This window comes from Microtus oregoni, unplaced genomic scaffold, assembly GCF_018167655.1.
Source record: "Microtus oregoni isolate MIOR12 unplaced genomic scaffold, Mior012 000022F_ref0000154, whole genome shotgun sequence".
Lineage (NCBI taxonomy): Eukaryota > Metazoa > Chordata > Mammalia > Rodentia > Cricetidae > Microtus > Microtus oregoni.
This window is the reverse complement of record NW_024543081.1, coordinates 11572255-11590035: the sequence shown is the minus strand read 5'-3', so window position 1 is coordinate 11590035 and position 17781 is coordinate 11572255. Positions and strand designations below refer to the sequence as shown.

General features: G+C 49.2%; 2 protein-coding genes across 3 annotated transcripts in view; one reads left to right on the top strand and one right to left on the bottom strand.

Annotated features, from left to right (window-relative positions):
* Rangap1 (Ran GTPase activating protein 1) overlaps window positions 1-3400 on the bottom strand; it is a 37376-nt gene extending 33976 nt beyond the window's left edge. The window contains exon 1 of the mRNA XM_041672459.1: window positions 3381-3400. The gene's annotated coding sequence lies outside the window, so the exon portion shown is untranslated. The remainder of the gene's footprint in view (window positions 1-3380) is intronic.
* Zc3h7b (zinc finger CCCH-type containing 7B) overlaps window positions 3002-17781 on the top strand; it is a 54884-nt gene continuing 40104 nt past the window's right edge. The window contains exon 1 of one of the 2 annotated variants that reach the window (XM_041672456.1): window positions 3002-3428. The gene's annotated coding sequence lies outside the window, so the exon portion shown is untranslated. The remainder of the gene's footprint in view (window positions 3429-17781) is intronic. The other variant, XM_041672455.1, reaches the window with a different exon arrangement.

Below are 17781 nucleotides of genomic sequence, written 5' to 3'. Positions count from 1 at the left end.
CTTGAAAAAAAACAAAACAAAAAAAAAAACCCTCAAACTGATGTCCTATTGAAAACCTGAGAAGCTAGCATCCAGCCAGATCTCCCTTCATTGACAGACACGTCCCCTAAAGGCTATCTGGTACTCCACCAGCAGCTGGGGATGGCAGAATCTTCAGGCCTCTTGCCAACTAATTCATCTGAGACAGGATGTAGCAATCCAACTGGCTTCAGCATCCTTGTCCCTGAAACGAGAGCGCTATTAACCATGGTGCCTGATGTGGTAAGCTGTCAGGAATCCGCCAGTGTACATCGCACAGGAGGCTTGGAAAATGACTTTGTTCAGTCTTTATTGCCGGTTAGAATTTGGGCTAGCTGAGGCTGACCTTAAATGCCCGATTCTCTTGCTTCCTGCCTCCATGACAAATGTATGGCACACTGCCTGTCTGGTTCAGTTTTTAAAATCTTGGTTTTAGATACGAGGTAACTGACACTGCAAAATCGCTTGGGGTCAGATAGTCAACAAACGGCAGAGAAGGAAATCTTCCGCTTCCTAAAGTTGACCAGGTGATTCTCATCACATTACCCAGAATCCCCTACTTCCCCCGCACACACACATAGGGTGCCAGGGTCAGAGTGTTACTACTTTGAGCCCATAATCTCGAGTCTATCCCAAGTGACCCAAGGCTTGTCTTCTCATCAGTGACATCTGAGAGTCATTGGACTATGCTTTGCTTCTGAGATTGTCTCTCCTCGTCGTACCAAAGTCTATTTTTTTGTTTGTTTTTTGCTTGCTAATCTCAAGGTAGTGAGGAGGGAGAAGGCAGCCACTTCCCTGTAACAGCTGATGTAAAATTCAGAAGCAGGCAGGGCATGGTGATGCGCCTTTAATCCTAGCACTCGGGAGGCAGAGGCTGGCGGACCTCTGTCAACTGGAAGCCAGCCTGCTCTATATAGCAAATCCCAAGACAGTCAGACTTACAGAGAAGAAACCTTGTCTCATAAAGAAAGGAAAAGAGCCGGGTGGTGGTGGCGCATGCCTTCAATCTCAGCACTTGGGAGGCAGAGGCAGGCAGATCTCTGTGAGTTTGAGGTCAGCCTGGTCTACAAAGCAAGTTTCAGGACAGGCTCCAAAAGCTACACAGAGAAACCCTGTCTCGAAAAAAAAAAAAAAAAGAAAGAAAGAAAGAAAAAGGAAGCATATGAGCATTTGTTCCCTTTCCAATTTGCCCTAAAGAGACATTTCTTAGAAACCGCCGGGTCATGTGTGATGTACAAAGTCTGGAGTGAGAGCTGCCCCCTCGGACAGTTTAACTTCTGAGCTTTAGTTATCCATCCTTGAGATGGGTATGCTAAAACCCACGTTCCAGGATTCTTTTATGAACTGAATAAGAAAACACGGCCCTAGATTCTTGTCCCTCTTGAGCACATGCCATAGTGTATTTCAGTGTTTAAAATTTGTCTCCCTCAAAAAAAAAAAAAAAGCTATAGTTCCCGAGGGTATGTCTGGTACAAGTGTTTGTGGAAGAGATAACATTTGTAAAGATAAAGTCTGCCAGGCTCACAGATGATCTGCAATAAATTAAATATACATACACACGCATGTGCATAAAATGCAGAAGAAGAAAGAGGGAGGCAGCTGACTGGGGGTGGGTCCTCTAGCAATCAAGAGGGCAGCTACTTACAGTGTAGGAGAAACATGGTTTGGAATCCAAAGATCTGGATTCAAATCCAGCCTGCCTGTTACCAGTTCTAAGGCAGGACCTTGGATACTTACAGAAGATCTGTTTGGTTAACCTCTCTTTTACCTCGGTCCTCTTAGCCACCTTAAGTCGCTTCTAGAGAGATCCCCACCCAACAAAGAGACGTTTTATGATAGAATTCTACTTAGGCTCCCCTGAACTTTTCAACTTGGTCTGGACTTCTGGGCTTCTGTATTTATCTCTGAATCGTCTGAATTTTGTTTTACTTTTTAGATTTTTTCCAAAGAAATTATTATCATTATTTTTTGAGATAGCATCTCTCTATGTAGTTCTGACTATCCTGGAATTTGCTATTTAGACCAGACTGGCCTCAACCTCACAGAGATCTGGTCTGCCTTTGCTTCCTCGGTGCTGGGATTGAAGGCCTGTACTACCCTGCCTGGCCCAGTTGTCCAAATTTTAGCAAGAATCCTGCTAAACTAGAACAGGGGTTTAACTAGAATCCGTCTCTGAATACCATGAACACTCATCCTCATCCGCTACCAGTCCTCAAGGTGATGTTCCGGTACCTGACCTATCTCCAAGAAAAGACAGCTCAGCAGTTGTGAGCTCTGGCTGCTCTTCCAGAGGGCCCATCTTATATTCCTGGCACCCACACAGCGGCTCACAACCTCTCTAACTCCAGTCTCAGGAGATCCAACGCCCTCTTCTGGCCTCTGCCAAGCACCAGGGACACGCATGGTACATATACATACCTGCAGCCAAAACACGCATACACACAAAATTAAAATCATTTTAAAACAAACAAAAAATATCCAAAACTTGAATTTAAAAATATTTAAATGGAATCCTGTTAGGTAGAGCTAGTCGAAATCACATCTTACCCTTCTTAGTTTTCTGTCCGCTGGCCCTGCCTTGCTCTTAGGAATTTCTAATTGTTCATGCTGAATTCAGAGATGAGCCCTACGTCTCTGCATCCACTGCAGTGGTCCCTAAACCCACCATGATGGCCCTTCCTTGAATAAAATCAGTCTGGCTTTCTTAAACAAGTGCTCTTATTTTTTTTTCCCTTTAACTTTCCATACATGAAACCTCAGCCAAATGAGATCGACTGAGTTCTGATTATCAACCAAAAGGGCACAAAGCCACTAGGGGCTTGGAGAAGCACCTGGAAAGTCGAGTGTGGCTTTTAGCTAGGATTGGGGGCAGCGGCGGGGGGGGGGGGGGGGGGGGGGGGGGATATTGGAGAACAGAGACGCTGGGTTGGTCCAGCATCCTTCCAGAAATGCAGAACTGTCAGAAAAAAAGCCCGGACAAGGAAGGGCACTTTTAAAAGAAAATCAAGGTGAATTCCAGGCATGAACCGTCCACTGGGAAGGGGGGCTTCCCGACTCCCCACCCCTTCCCCCCAAGGTGCGCAGCCCGCGCCGCCCACCCCGGGCGCGACTAGGCGAGGAGGAGCTGCGCTCTCTAGGACCCGAGGAGGGAGAGCTGCAGGGAGACGGAGCCTCCAGCGGGTGCTGCCGCGAGCGGCCGGCCGAGGGGGCTGGAAATGAAAGTAAAGCGCTCCGGAGCCACATGGACCGAGCTGCCCGGGCGGCGGCGCCGGGAGCAGGATGCGGCCGCCCGTAATTAAATAGCATTTACTCTTATTATTACTAATAATAATAACGTAATCATACCTCTAGTCATAGCATACCATTTATCGGTCTCGGCGCAGGCCCGCGGGGAGCGCAGCCCGGCCGAGGTGAGTGCTTTGGCGCGGTGGAGCCCCGCGGGGCAGAGGCCGAGCCACCGCGTCGCCGGTGGCGCGCAAGGTTGGGGCGCGCGAGGTTGGGGCGTCCGGGCAGGGCCGGGCAGGGCCGCGCGCGGAGGAGGCGCGGGAAGTCGGGGCCCGGCCACCTGAAAAGGCGGCTTTGCAAGAATAAAGCAATAGCACCCCCATTACCATGAACTATTTTTGGGGATCCCTGTGCAGATCCCTGTACCCCTGCCCCAAAGTTTCAAAGTTATTGTGTGGCCGGGCACCTGCCGCCTGGGAGATTGAGTCTCCACTGCAGCCCCCAGGGGATGTCTTGGTATTTTCTTCCGTGGTGGTGGTGGGGAGCAGTCTCCCCTAGGTATGGAGCTTTAGGGGTGCACGGATGCTTTGCGGATGCCACCGAAAGGGGGTGGTCCGAGCTTGGTAGTGGGGTCCCCCGTTTCTTTTATATTCGCTTTGGATTCGCAGTGCCTTGATGTGGAGGGGCCGCGGCGAGGGCCAAGGACAATGGCCGGCTGATGGGTCGCCCCAGTCGGTTACAGCGGCCACGCGAGTCCGGGGATCCGGGGCCTGTGGGCCTAGCCCTGGGGGAGGGGGCGGCAGGAAAGGGGGGCGCGGTCTGGGTCGGCTGAGCAGGAGGGCATTTCCGGTCGTGGCATCCATCACTGGCCTCAGAGGCCTGCCGGGTGGGCAGTAACCAGGCAGGGAATTTACGGGGACTGCTGGGTGCTGGGACTCTGGCGACAGAGGGGCGCCCTTGCAGGTCTGGGACCCTAAAGAAGCAGAGCCGACCCCCCCACACACACACACACATACTACCCTCAGCGGGCAGAAGGTCCTCTCTGCCACTCATAACTGTTTTTCTTTCCCGCTTAGAAACCCTTGGGTTCTGGTATTTGTAAAGTGCCTGGATTGTGTGTGTGTGTGGGGGGGGGAGTCCTTCACAGAGACAAAGCCCCACCCCCCCCATGCCCCAGGAGTGGGAATCGGGTAGAAAAAGAGTTCGCTCTTGACAGAACAGGATGGCTGAGGTGCCAACAGGACATTAATGGGGAAGGTTGGGGGCTGAAGAGCCGAAGTTTCAAGTCCGGGGATGCTGTGGGCCCACAGCAAAGTGATGGGGGGGGGCGGTTTTCGGTTGTTAGCCAGGACATCGGTGCTAGGGCCCAAGAATCAGAACCCCCAACTTCTTGCCCTTTTCCCAAGTGTCTGCAGTTCATCCAGTTTGATGAAAATAGCAGAATGCAGATCCTTGAATTTTTACAGAAATGCGATAATTATAGTACATGTAGCAACTGTGTTGGACATGAAATTCCAGCAGATTCTTTCCTTCTACTACCAAGACTTACCCCTACCACAGCTACAACCGTGCCCTCCCTGATATCTTCAGACTTCTTTCTTCCATAGAAGTCTGCTGCGAGGCCCAAACTGGGTGAAACAGGTTCTAGATGGTGTGTGTCTTGTGCGTGTGTCCTGAGCTGGGCATACGTGGGCTCATCTGCCCCTCATGGCACTTATGCCCGGTAGACATTTTTCCATCCTTCTTTTCCATTTGAGGAACCGAGGGCTTAGAGAATTGGGTATCTTGCTGGAAATTTCCAGCTAGGATTCCTAACTGGTTATCTGACCCCGAATCTCCATTTTCAGGAAGGCGGAGATCTGAGGGTGAGAGAGGGGCTTTGTGTTTCCTAGGTTGCCATAATGTCTGTTTAATGGTTACTATGAGCTTTAACCTAATTTAGGTACCGTAGTTTGGAATGTGGCTTGTTGAATCTTTTTGGAGGTGGAGTTCAGTGGGATGAGCCTGATTCTTAATTCTTAGGTTTGACAGTGCAATTGTCAGTGGGTTCGAGACTCTCTAAATAATAGTCTGATTATAGCATTTGGTACGTGTGTGTCTGTGTGTATGTGCATGCGTGTGTGCACACAAACACCGGGCTTTCTGATACACACCTCCCAGCACTCAGGAGTTAGAGGCAAGAGAACTGTGACTTACGGGACAAGTTGGGCTACATAGCGAGACCTTCTCTCTCTTATTTGGTTCAGGGTTTCTCTTTGTAGCCCTGGACGTTCTGGAACTTGCTTTGTAGACCAGGCTGGTCTTGAATTCGGAGATCTGCCAGCCACGCCCAACTGGAGCCCTTGTCTTTAGAAAAAAAGGGGTGGTGGTGGCTGTTGAGGTGACTCAGTGGTTAAGTGCTGTTGCAGAGGACCTCAGTTGAGTTCCCAGCATCCATATCATGCAGCTGATAACAGTCTGTAACTCCAGCTGAAGGATCTGACATCCTCTTCTGCCTCCACCTACACTTCCATCCACGTGTACACACCCACATATACAAACACATAGTTAAAAAATAAAATCTTAGCCGGGCGGTGGTGGCACATGCTTTTAATCCCAGCGCTCGGGAGGCAGAGGCAGGCGGATCTCTATGAGTTCGAGGCCAGCCTGGTCTACAAGAGCTAGTTCCAGGACAGGCTCCAAAGTTACAGAGAAACCCTGTCTCAAAAAAAACCAAAGGAAAAAAAAATTTAAAAAAATCTTGCACGCCTTTAATCCCAGCTTTTGAGAGGCAGAGGCAGTCAGATAGATCTCTGAGTTTAAGACCAGCCTGGTCTATAGAGCAAGTTCCAGGACAGCTAGGGCTACACACTAAACTGTAGGAACTAAACTACAGGACAGTTTAGAGGAACTGTCTAAAAAACAAAACAAAATAAGCTGGGAATGGTGGCACATGCCTTTAATCCCAGCACTCAGGAGGCAGAGGCAGGTGGATCTGTGCATTTGAGGTTAGCCTGGTCCACAAAAGGAGTTCCAGGACAGCCAGGGCTGTAATGCAGAGAAACCCTGTCTCAAAAGGAGAAAAAAGGGAAAAATATGTTCAGTGCTTTTTATTTAGTTCATAACAAAAGGCCTTTCACATATGTGGGCTCATTTGTCCTTCCTAGCAATTACAGCAGACTTTTCTTTACATTTATATATATATATATATATATATATATATATACATACATACATACATATACATATACATATCAGTCTGGGGAGATGGCTCAGCGATTAAGAACACCGTTGCTCTTCCAGAATACCGAAGTTCGATTCCCAGCACTCACATGGTGACTCACAACAGTCCTTACCTCCAGTTTCAGGGCATCTAAACCCTCTAAACCCTCTTCTGGCTTCTGAAGGTACCAGGCACACACATGGTACCCAAATATATATGCAAGCAAAAACACCCATACACATAAAATTTAAAAATAAAAATGTAGTTCCTGCTTATTTACTTACCAGGAGGGGGCGTGCGCTTGTCACTGTGTGTTTGTGGCAACCAGAAGACCGCTTGTGGGACTCCTAGGTGTCAGACTCAGGCTGTCAGGCTTGGTGGCAAGCACCTTTACCCACCGAACTATCTTGCCTGTCACGGGGTAGGCATTTCAATACATCTTTTCCAGATGGGGAATCGGAGGCCTGGAGAACTGGATGTCTTGGTAGAAGTTTAGAGTAGAGTTCTGACTCCTCCGTAGTTCTCTGCCTCTAGATATTCGTCCTTTCCCAGAGTCCTGTGCAACCTAGCAAGGGAAAAGCCCCTCTGGTTAAGCTACTGTGAGGCAGGTCAGGGATTGAGCACCTTGTAGTCTGGTTGGAAATAGAAAAGTAAGGGGGCTGGAGAGATGGCTCAGTGGTTAAGAGCAGTGTCTGCTCTTCCAGAGGTCCTGAATTCAATTCCCGGCAACCACATGGTGGCTCACAACCATCTGTAATGAGGTCTGGTGCCCTCTTCTGGCCTGCAGACGTACACACAGACAGAATATTGTATGCATAATAAATAAATAAATATTAAAAAAAAAAGAAATAGAAAAGTAAATTCATTAAGAAAATGGGCTGGAAAATGGTTAAGAGCCTAGAATATATGAGTGCCAGATCCAGGGAGAGGCCCTGCCTCAAAGGCAATGGTGGAGAGTGAGAGAGGGGTACGCTTGGCCCTCTCTTCTGGAGTCTGTGCTTGCTCACAGGTGTGGGCATCCCATGTGCATCCATGTACACACACGATAAGTCTTTGTTTGTTTGTTTTTGTTTTTCGAGTCAGGGTCTCTTTGTGTAACAGTCCTGGATGTCATGGAACTCACTCTGTAGACCAGGCTGGTCTCGAACTCACAGAGATCCGCCTGTCTCTGCCTCCCGCGTGCTGGGATTAAAGGCGTGTGCCACCATGGCCTGGCACAAAATAAGTCTTTTAAGAATGAAACTGAACCGGGTGGTGGTGACACACACCTTTAATCCCAGCACTTGGGAGGCAGTAGGGGGCAGATTCTTGTGAGTTTAAGGATAGCCTGGTCTACAGTGCCAGTTCCAGGACAATTCTGGGACAGCCAGGGCTACACAGAGAAACCTTTTCATGATAAACAAAACAAAACAAAAAAGTAGAAACTTGAGAACTTAGAAGGAAAGGAAGGGACTCTGGCATCAGCACACTGGGGAAAGACAAGGCAGCAACCGGGAAATGCACCGGAAGGCTTCCTGGAGGAGGAGAGAGCTTGGGTGAAAGAGTAGGGTGCTCGGCCAAAGTGGAGGACAAGGAAGGAGATCTTGGGTTAACATCTATTATTTCTGTGCTGGGAGGCTGATGTAGTGTATCTTTTTAAAATTTCTTCAACTGTTTGTTTGTTTGTTTGTTTTTGGAGACAGGGCTTCTCTGTGTAGCCCTTGTTGTTCTGGAACTCGTAGACCAGGCTGGAACTCAGAGATCCTCCTCCCAAGTGCTGGGATTAAAGCCGTGTGCCACCACGGCCGGCTTTTTTTAAACATTAATTTTTTAAAAATATTTATTTATTTATTATTATGTATACAATATTCTGTCTGTGTGTATGTCTGCAGGCTAGAAGAGGGCACCAGACCTCATTACAGATGGTTGTGAGCCACCATGTGGTTGCCGGGAATTGAACTCAGGACCTTTGGAAGAGCAGGCAATGCTCTAAACCACTGAGCCATCTCACCAGCCCTAAATTTAATTAATTTTTTTAATTTAATTTTTTCTACTTGTAGTTCACGGAGGGTTGGTACTTGTGTTTGCATTTTACTGAAGAAGTTGGGGCGACTCAGGATTTGTGTGGTCACGCCAAAGCTACCGCGCTGTATTTGAACCCAAGCCTTTCTGGCCTTGGGTGAGCTCCCGTCCACTGTTGTCGCCTTCCTCTCCACCGCCATGGAGGTGAGAGCAAAGGCCAGGGAAGCAGGAACTGGCAAATGCCACAACCATAAGGGCTCACCAGGAAAGGTTAGCAGGCTCCTCAAGGCCAGAGTTTAATGAAGTATTTGAGTTCCCATACCCCGCAGAAAAGGCAAAAGGGCTGTAGAGGAAGCAGAGTCCTGAGCGTGGAAATGTGAGTAATTCCATTCCATGGGGGCTCACCACCCTGGAGCTCGGGCACAAGACAGATACAGACCATTAGCCTCAGCTCTCCATGGACAGGAACTGGCTCTGCTTCAGCTCCTGCCTCCAGCTCTGTGGACGTGCCAGGAGGACACATTCAGCCATTATGCTGTCAAATTGAATTATGCCCCAGTGTGGAGGAGGCAGGCTTATTGCGCCTGGGGTGGAAGGTCTTCCTAGAAGAATTTCTATGTGAATGCTTGAAAGATCGGAGAAGAGAGGCCGGAGAGAGGCCATTCCGAGCAGAGGCAGCGATGGGCAGAAACAGGGACAGATGAAGCCTGAGGAGTAAGTCACCAGGTACGGCCACCGGGCAGGGGCAGCCGTAAGTTCCAGCTGAAGTCCTGCGCTGTTGCTGTTGGCCCTTGGAGTCTCTGCGCTCGAGTTTCCGTTTCTGGAAATGAGCCCTGAGGTTGTTTGTTTTCCTTTCTTCTAAACTTTTAAATCGATTTTATTGTGATTGCCCTTATTCTTTTGTGAATTTGGAGACAGGGTCTCACTGCGTCGCTCTGGAACTGGCACTAGAGATCTAGTTGACGCCAGTCTTGCATTGACCTTCTGCCCCTGCCTCTCAAGTGCTGGGATTGCAGGCATGCACCAGCATGTTGTGATGAGTTCTGAGGTTTGATGGTGTTTGACAGTAATCCAAGAGAGGTCAATGAAAGACGCTAGGTCAGGGCTGGCGAAATGGCTCACTTGTTAGAGCGTTTACTGCCCTTCTAGAGGACCAAAGTTTGAGTCCCACCCCTCCAATCGCATGTAACTCGAGTTCCGGGAGATCCATGGGCACCAGCGCCCATGGGCACATACCCTTACACAGACAGACACATATATGCACAATTTAAAATAAAACTATAAAAATAGAGAAAAGGTACCAGCATGACCTTTAATCCCAGTATTTTGAAGGAAGAAGCAGGCAGATTTTACCCTGGTCTACAGAGGACCTGTTTAGAAAAGAAAAAAAAAAGTGGGGCTGGAGAGATGGCTAGGTGGTCAAGAGCTTGTGCTGCTCCCAGAGGTCCTGAGTTCAAATCCCAGCACCCTCGGATGACTTACAACTCCCTGTAACTCCAGCTCCGGGATCCAGTGCCCTCTTCTGGCCTCTAGCGGGATCTGCTCTTACGTTCACAATCTTCACACAGGTACACATAATTAAGAATAAAGTTAGTCTTTTAAAAATTTATTTATATTAATATGTACATTGGTGTTTTGCCCGCGTGCATGTCTGTGTGAGGGCACCAGATCCCCAGGAACTGGAGTTGCAGATGGTTGTGAGCTGCCATGTGGGTGCCAGGAATCAAACTCAGGTTCTGTGGAAGAGCAGCCAGCTCTCTTTACCAGTGAGCTCTCTGCCCAACCCCCAAATAAAACAAATATTAAAAAAAAAAAATGGAGTCAGGTGGTGGTGGCGCACGCCTTTAATCCCAGCACTTAGGAGGCAGAGGCAGGTGGATCTCTGTGAGTTTGAGGTCTACAGGACAGGTTCCAAAGCTAGAGAGAAACCCTGCCTCGAAAAACTTAAAAAAAAAAACAAAAATAAAGCCAGGCTGTGGTGAAACACACCTTTAATCCCAGCACTTGGGAGGCAGAGGCAGGCGGATCTCTGTGAGTTCGAGGCCAGCCTGGTCTACAAGAGCTAGTTCCAGGACAGGCTCCAAAACCACAGAGAAACCCTGTCTCGAAAAACAAAACAAAACAAAAAAAAACCCCAAAAAATGGATCTAGAGGGACTTTAAAACCTTGTACTAACTTAGCAATCGCACCCAGTAATTCCCCTGTGGCTAACCCCCCATCATTGTATAGTTATGCACCATGATTATCCCCTTCTTACTCCGAGAAGAGAGGTCAGTTATAGTTTAGATGACTCTTAGAAAAAAAGGGGGGCAGAGTGGGGTGGAGGCATGCTGCAAATGAAGCCCAGCCTGACTCCAGTAAGGGAACAGAAAGGGTGAGGGAGAAGCTGGTGGGGCCAGCAGTGCAGGCCTGAGACTGCGGGGCAGGGGTGTCTGCTGAAGAGGGCTGGCTGCAGTCTGCAGCTGGAGGCTACTCTGTCAGCTCTGGGAGCCAGCCCAGAAGCCAGCTCCCTTCACCACAGTATTTAATGGCCCGTAGCAAAGAGGCTCATCTTCCCTCCTCTGTCAGCACCAGCCACCCAACTCCATCCCATCGTGATGCTTCCTGTGATGGCTTCTGCAGGTGTCTTTTAGCTCTGCTGCCCTACCAAGCTGCGGGCACCCTGGGGATCGAATACAGCATCTCTCTGTCTTCTGAACCCATCTGCTCTTCAGAACCACCTAAGTGACTTCTTCAGGAACAGTCCCCGAGCCTTGTCTCAGAAGCTGAGGTGGAAATAAGGGCAGCCGCTGCTGCAGATGTGCACAGCACTTGGCACTTCTGTGCCCTTTCCACTTGCCACTCCTCGAAGCCCAGCAGCTATTACTGCCAGCACCATTTTGCAGTGAGGGATCTGAGTCCCCCAGAGAGACAAGGAAGACCTCCACAACCTATAGCTCTAGAGCAGGAGTCAGAAGCAAGCCTGTAGACTCCAGAACTCAAAGTGTTTTCTAAACCAGGCTGGTCTCAAACTCACTGTGTAGCCGAGGTTAGACTGGAATTCCTAATTCTCCTGCCTCCGTCTCTCAAGTGCTGGGGAGATGGCTCAGTTAGTAAGGTGCTTGCTATACAGGCATGAGGATCAGCACCCATATTTTAAAAAGCTGGGTACAGAGGCTGGAGAGAGAGTGGGGGTGAAGAGCCCCTGTTGCTCGGTCATGAGGAGTTTGCATCTAGCACCCTTGTAACAAGCAAGCTCTTCTAACCCCAGATCCAAGGAGGGTGGAGACGGGAGGATCGCTGGCGCTTACTGGAATGCAGTTTAGCCAAGAAAATGCGAGCCCAGGTTTAGAGAGACCCCGCCTCAAAGAAGCAGAGAGTGATAGATAAGGACACTAGACAACGTGTGTGTGTGTGCACACACCACACACCTAAAAAGCTGGCACAGTAGTGCACTGCACTCCTGCCTGGGGAACAGGAGACAACCTCACACATATATGCAAGGCGGGATTCTGTCACTGAGCTATGTCCCCAATACCTAGCCCAATTCTTTTTTTTTTTTTTTTTAAAGGCAGGATCACATACTATAGCCCAGGTTTAGTTCTCCTGCTTCAGGCTCCCCAGTGTAGCATGAGCTGCCACACCTGCCCAGCCCGTTTCATTTCTTTTTTTTTTTTTTAACATTTATTTATTTGTTATGTATACAATATTCTGTGTGTATGTCTGCAGGCCAGAAGAGGGCACCAGACCTCATTACAGATGGTTGTGAGCCACCATGTGGTTGCCGGGAATTGAACTCATGACCTTTGGAAGAGCAGGCAGTGCTCTTAACCACTGAGCCATCTCTCCGGCCCCCCGTTTCATTTCTTATGTCTGGACAGGTAACATCTTTTTCTATCACCAACATTTATTCAGTCAGTTATTAATTTATTTACAGCGGGGTCTGATGCCTTGTCGCTAAGGGTATCATGCTTGTACCACAGTCAATAATTTCATGGCTGCCCTTCAAAAGGATGTACTCAGGTCGCTCTTCCTCCACCTTCTGAGGCTCTTGTGCCTAAACTGTGGCTCTGAAGAGGATCAGGGTACCTGGTTCTCTGAGGTCAACAGACACATCCTCCTGCCAGCTTGAGTTTCTGAGGTACCAGTGTCAATCAGGAACCATTCCCTGCCTGTGAGCTGCAGTGACAGTTCTGCCATGACCAACCTTCCTGGGGTTTTCAGAAGCTGCTCTGGAGCAGCTGTTCTCTGGTCCACCCCACAAAGCCCCGCCCCGCCCCAGGTGGAGGGCACAGAGCAGGGTGGGACATTCAGGATCTTACCTTTCATCCCCTGTTCTCGCAATGGGCCTGCTGGCAGCACATACAGTAGGTATGTCACTGCTCACACAGTATGTCACCGTTCTTGGCCTCTGTCTCTCTCTCTCTCTCTCTCTCTCTCTCTCTCTCTTTTAATTGGTGTTTTGCCATGGGTGTTGTGTCCCCTGAAACTGGAGTTACAAACAGTTTGTGAGCTGCCATGTGGCTGCTGGGAATTGAACTCAGGACCTCTGGAAGAGCAGCCAGTGCTCTTAACCTCTGAGCCATCTCTCCAGCCCCTCTGTCTCCTTTTCTTTGGTTTGTTAGCATTTGGCCTGTGTTTGGTGTGAGGGTTCAGCGATGGGTTTTGAAAGCTCCAGAATGTTTCTGACTCTCCTCCCTTCTCTGCCTCAGTCCAGCCTGGACTATTGTAGGTAAGCCTCCTTATGTTCTCACATTCTTCTTGTCTGTCTTCATGCAACAGCCGGAGGGAGCTTCTTGAGATTTGAATGACCCTGTCATTCCTGCTGGAAACCTAGAATTTTCTGGACGTAGGCACAACCAAGGCCTGTTTCTTCGGTGGTGTTTGTAGCTCTCTGTTCAAGCCTCAGCCTGCCCCCTGTACCTCATTTTCCCCTTGACCTGTGTTTTCTTTGAACCTGCTCAGCTTGTTCCTATCTCAGGTCTTCGCCGTCTGCTGGGTGTACACTTGTCCTCTCGCCCGTGGCTCAGATGCCACATCTTCTGAAGGGGTCTTCACTTAGCTCCTGCTCTACCACCACGAAACATCTCCTGTTTGTCCCTCACACCTATTGCTGCCATTCTTGTCTTGTATGTTTAACTCTGACCTATCATGTGAGCGTGTGTGTTCATGTGTTTGCAGATACGCAGATGTGTGTACATATGTGTGTTTGTGCATGTGTTACTCCTCGGGAGCCATTCTTCTGTTGAGACAGATCTATCGTTGGCCTGGAGCCCCCTTAGGAGGCCAGAGTGGCTGGCCAGCGAATCCCAGGAACCCAGTGTCTGCCTGCCCAGCACTGGGATTATAAGCATTCATCGCTGTGCTCAACTTTTTTTTAAATTTATTTATTTTATGTGTATGAATGTTTTGCTTACATGTATGTAAGTGCATCATCACGTGCATGCATCAGATCCCTGGGACTGTAGTTACAGACTGCTGTGAGCCACCATGTATGTGGTGCTGGGAATTGAACTTGGTTCTCTACAAGATCAGCAGGGTTTTGTAACTGCTGGGCTCTTCAGAGCCTGTGACCAACTTTTCTTTCTTTCTTTCTTTCTTTCCTTTCTTTCTTCCTTCCTTTCTTCCTTCCTTTCTTCTTTTTCGTTTTTTCCCTGAGAATGGGTGTCTCCATATATCCCTGGCTGTCCTGGAACTCCCTCTGTAGACCAGGCTGGCCTTGAACTCAAAGAGATCCTCCTGCTTCGGCTTCCCAAGTGTGGGGATTAAATGTGTGCGCCACCTAAAGGCTATGACCAGCTTTTAAATGCGGGTTCTGGAAATCAAGCTCTGGTCCTTGTCTCTTTCATGTATTGAGCCATCTTCCCAGACCAACATGTGACCTTTTTTGTGCCCGCTCACCCATGATCAAGATCTGTGAGGGCTGGGGTGCTGGAGAGATGTCTCAGTGGTTAAGAGGACCTGGGCTGGATTCCCATGACCCCCATGGTGGCTCACAGCCATCCGTAACTCCAGTTCCAGGTGACCCAACAGGCATGCATGTGGTGCACATACATGTATACATGTAAAGTACACATAAAGTAAAATAAAACTTTAAAAACAAGCTATGAGGGCAGGGGTTTGTTAACTGTGTCCCCAGTACTGGTGACAGCCGTGTTTATGTGTCGCATTAAAAACAGCCGAGTTGGCCACAAAAACTTACCAGAAAGGCGTGGCCCAGACAAAAACTGCAAAATTGGTGTCGACTGAAGCACTCAGCGAAGTAGAAAATACGGTCTGACCTGCTCAGGGAAGGACACACTAGTCTTACCAGGTGGGTATGGCCAGCTCCGTCTTGCAGATAGCAAAACTGAAGCTCAGAGAGATCCCAGAAAGCAGTATGGGACGGTGATGGGAGTTGCTCCCAGGGCTAATGGCCACCACCAGAGCCTGCCTTCCTCTTGTCACTGGGAACCAGAGTAGGCAGTGCACTCCAATGCGACAGGAATCCCCCACTCCAGCAGGAGCAGTAACGAGCTCACTGCTCAGGGCATGAGAAGACACCGGAGGTGGTGTTGAACTTCGTGTCCTCCGAGTGGTGACGTCTGTTTATTTTGCTTCTTATGCTTGCTTACAATTCCCAAGGGTGACCTTCTGCTAATCTCCTCTTCCTTCACTTTTTTAAGCTTAATGATGGCTTTATTGAAAATTGTCAGAGGTTTGAGAGCCGACTCCGTGGTCAAGAGCACTTGCTGATTTTTCTAGAGTACCCAAGTTTGGTTCTTAGCAGCCAGGTCAATCTGGTGGCTCCAAACGATCTGTAACAGCAGCTTCGGGAGATCTGCTGCCTCCAGCCACCCCAGGCAGCTGACCTCACTTGCACACACCCACGTGCTGACACACACAGCTATGGTAGCTAGAAATCACAAAAATAAATCAGCACGCTCCCTTAATCCCAGCACTTGGGAGGTAGAGCCCCATGAGTTTGAGGCTAGCCTGATCTACATAGTGAACTACATAGAGAGACCCTGTCTCAAAAAAAAAAAAAAAAAAAAGATGGCCAGTTTCAAAGAAAGCAAACTGTAGGCTGCTGCAGCCTGTGGCTACTTTGTCGCATTCCTTTCTTAACCTACTTTCCTGGTGGAGTCTGGGGCGGTGCCAGCAGCTTGGCTTTCCTCAGCAATTGTGTGGCCTTGTGCCAGGCCCCATCCAGTCTGAGCCTTACTGTTCTGTGAACACGGGATGATAAATCCTACTTTTGAGATGATTATGGACACGTGTGATTCTTTAGGATCAAGTCTTTCATTTAAGGCCCTTCTCAGATCTCAGTATTTAAATGCACCAAGTAAAATCTGCAGGATTGCAAGGAAAGGGAGCTCTGTTCTGCTGATAGATCTGTGTGTGTATGTGTGTGTGCGCACATGTGTTTGAGTGTGGGTGTGGATGTACATGTACAGTGTTTTGGCTCTTGTTTGTGTGTATGTGTAGAGGCCAGGGGACAGCCTTGGGTGACATTCCAGGAATCAGGAGCCGTCTACTTTTCTTTCTTTCTCAAGATTTGTTTTATTTTACGTGTATGCGTGTTTGCCTGCATGTATGTGAGTGTATGTCCCATGTGTGTGCCTGATGACTGCAGAGGCCAGAAAAAGATATCAGATTCCCCCAGAAATGGAGTTCCAGATTGTTGTGAGCTGCCATGTGGATGCAGGGCCGAGCCTGGACCCTCTGCCGGAGTGACAAGTGCTCTTCTCCGCTGAGCTCTAGCTCCACACCGGGTTTTAAGATAGGGTCTCTCTCATTACCCCAGAGCTCAGCGAGCAGGCTAGGCTGGCTGGCCAGGGAATCCCAGGAACCTGCCTGTCTCCACTTCCCCATCATTGGGATTATAAGCATCTGCCCGTACGTCCAACTTCTCTTTTTGCATAGTTCCAGGGATCGAACTCGGGTCCTTGTGCGTGTAAGGCAAAGCACTTTCCTGACCGAGCTGTCTTCCCAGCCCTAGAGCTCTTCATTAGTTCATTCAACAAGATTTACCAGTGTGTCTAATGCGGCTACTGTAATTTCGAAGGTGTGATAAGCAGAACATTTCATTATCTGTGGCCACCGAATTGCGATAAGAACGCAGCCTTTCTGAGTAACTCAAGGACAAGACTACTGCGCTGTGGAGGGAAATGCTAGCTCTCAGGAGGGGGTTTTCTCGGCTACCCTTGCAGCCCTGCCACAGATCATAGGTAACATGTTCAGGTGATCTGTGGAAATTAAGTATGACCCTCCCCAGCGGCCACAGAGCAGGAGTCCAGGAGTGGGCAGACATGCATGTGAGGGCTGTGCCAAAGAGAGAAAGGCAGACCCAGGATGCTGGCCTGTAGGGCTGAGGATGGCACGGAGAAACCTTCCTGCTCTGACTGAGGAAGAGAGATGGGAGCTGGGGCGGTGAGTACACGGTATGCAGCCGCCCTGCCTTCTGGGGTCTGCTGCTCTGTAGTGGAACCCGAGGCCACGTGTGCATGAGGACAGGGTGAAGACTGTGTAGGGAGAGCCGTGCCCGTGGCAAAAGTGATAGATAGGATGGGGCCTCAGAGCCGACTGCCAGGGTGCAAGTCCCAGCGCTTATCATTTCTCACAGTGCGACTTGGGCAGGCTCCGCCCCGTGCCTCTCATTCCTCATGGGGATATAACTGTTCCTTTTTACAGAGTGCCGGAAAGGCTAAGGTGAGATTTCAGGCTTTCTGTGGTAAGAGGAAGTGTGTGTCCTTTGTGACTGCCATCAGCCTCCTGTTGTCCTCAGGTTCGTGGGCTCCTCCTGAAAGGTTCCCTTGTGGTTTTTTTTGTTTGTTTGTTTGTTTTGTTTTGTTTTTTTTGTTTTTCAAGCAGGGGTTTCTTTGTGTAGCCCTGACTGTCCTGGAGCTACCTCTGTAGACCAAGCTGGCCTCGAACTCACAGAGATCCGACTGCCACTGCCTCCCCAGTGCTAGGATGAAAGGCGTGCGCCACCACCACTGGCTCCTGATAGGTTCCTAAGCACTGTTTCTCTGGGCTGCTCAGAGATGAACCAGATGCCTACGGGAGCTCATAGCTAGGGACTCAGGGACTGCACAGTGGTTCTAATGAGCTTAGGTGGGTTTAGGAGAAAGGCTTCCTAGTGGAGGACACACCACGGTATGGAGGATGCCCCCTGCAGGAGAGACAGCCCTATGCTCTACTGTTCCAGGCCTTGCCATGGGCCCAGAAGAGGCCAAGCGTGCCTTGCTACGCTGCAGACACCAGCTAAAGAATGTGGACCTTTTCCTTTTGGTGATGGTGTCACAGAAAGTCTTGTTTGTTTGAACTTTTTGTTGTTGTTGTTGTTTTTCAAAACAGAGTTTCTCCGTATAGTC